Genomic DNA, 1,596 nt, shown 5'->3' with positions numbered 1-1,596 from the left:
CAAAAAAACAAAACAAATGGAAAATAGATCCATTCAGTTCTAAAGATACTTTTTCTTAGAATCTTATTGAAAAATTTCTTGTGTAGATTACCTGATTTTTCTAAAGACTGCCATGGAGAGAATTTGTACCCCTCATTAATCACTAAAATATTTTCACTGGAGAATCAGCAACATTTCACAGAAGTTACAGAATTCACAACATGCAGACATTACATGTCTGTAATTTACCAGAAGATTCCATCGAGGACTCTATTATGAGGCTTGGCTGTTCTGGTGTAATCTTGGGAGTTTCAGGCCATGTGCTGATCCAAGGAGGTGGTAGAGTGTGTGTGTGTGTGTGTGTGTGTGTTTTCATCTTTCTTCTACAGAGCAGCTGGTAGGTCTGAACCACCGACTGTGAGGCCAGCAGCTCATGCCTGACCCATTATGCAACCGGAGCGCCTTCATTCTTTTGGCCGTCCCTGGTTTATTTCATTTTCTTCCCCGGCATCATATTTCAAAGGTGTCAACCCAGTCTTCCTTATGTATTGACCAGCGTTCACATGCCGATGAAGCCATTGGAAATGCCATGGCTGAGTCTGGTCGATTCCTTTGCTTTTGAAAAATACTATCCAAACAGTTAACATGTTGCTTTATCTTCATTCTCTTTGCTGTATAGAGCATGTACATTATTTTCTTACATAAATGGGATCATACTGTATCTCATTTTTTAAAAATCTTTTTTTAGCACGAATCATGGAGGCCTAATATTTTTCTATGCCAATAGATGGGCCATCAGACCTAACTGGGCATTATCCAGTGGCAAGGATATACCATGATATATGTACTGGTACGCATTCAGTCTGCTCCCAGTTTTTCTCTCTGAAAACATGACCTCTCTCATGTCCTATATTCCCCATGAAGGTACAACCAAGCCTCAGAGCCCACACTGATCACTTTCAATGCCTGCTGCTGGGGACTCAGATCTCCATATGCGACATTGTCAAGTACCGCATATACTCGTGCATAAGCCGAGTTTTTCAGCACATCTTTAATGCAGCGTTTGTGGTAACATTAAGTGCCTCTGCTGATATTCAGGTCGGCTTATATTCAGGTATATACGGGATTCTCCTTTCTTTCTCCATTTTCTGCACTGTGTATCCTCGTCTGAAACATTGCCTTGAAATAATACTTATACACAAAGAGTGCATATCTATGCTCTACCTACCTACGTATCTAAAGCCACAGAAGGATTTTATTAGGTCCCTCAACACATACTGGAGTGCTTATTGTGTGCTGTGTGCCTGCCAGGAGCTAGAGATACACTGGTGACTTCGACAGAGTGATCTCGGCTGTCATGGAGTTTCTGCTTGTGGAAGGGAGAGAACTAAGTACATGTTAGCATCGTTCCTGTGGCACAATTCCTAGTGCTGTCTGGACTTTTTATTGTGCTCCTGCCCTCCCTCCCCAATCACAGGGGAGAAGATGTAGGAAAAGCAAACAGGCAAGGAGGATCTTTTGAATGAAAAGGGCTGTCAGAGGAAGCCCGTCAGCTGATAACTGAAGGATAAATGTAGCGTGGAGTGTGTGTGTGTGTGTGTGTGTGTGTGTGTGTGT

The sequence above is a fragment of the Echinops telfairi genome, unplaced genomic scaffold (assembly GCF_000313985.2).
Source record: "Echinops telfairi isolate 266 unplaced genomic scaffold, ASM31398v2 ScPeMD7_7458;HRSCAF=8496, whole genome shotgun sequence".
NCBI lineage: Eukaryota > Metazoa > Chordata > Mammalia > Afrosoricida > Tenrecidae > Echinops > Echinops telfairi.
Note: the sequence above shows the minus strand (reverse complement) of the source record.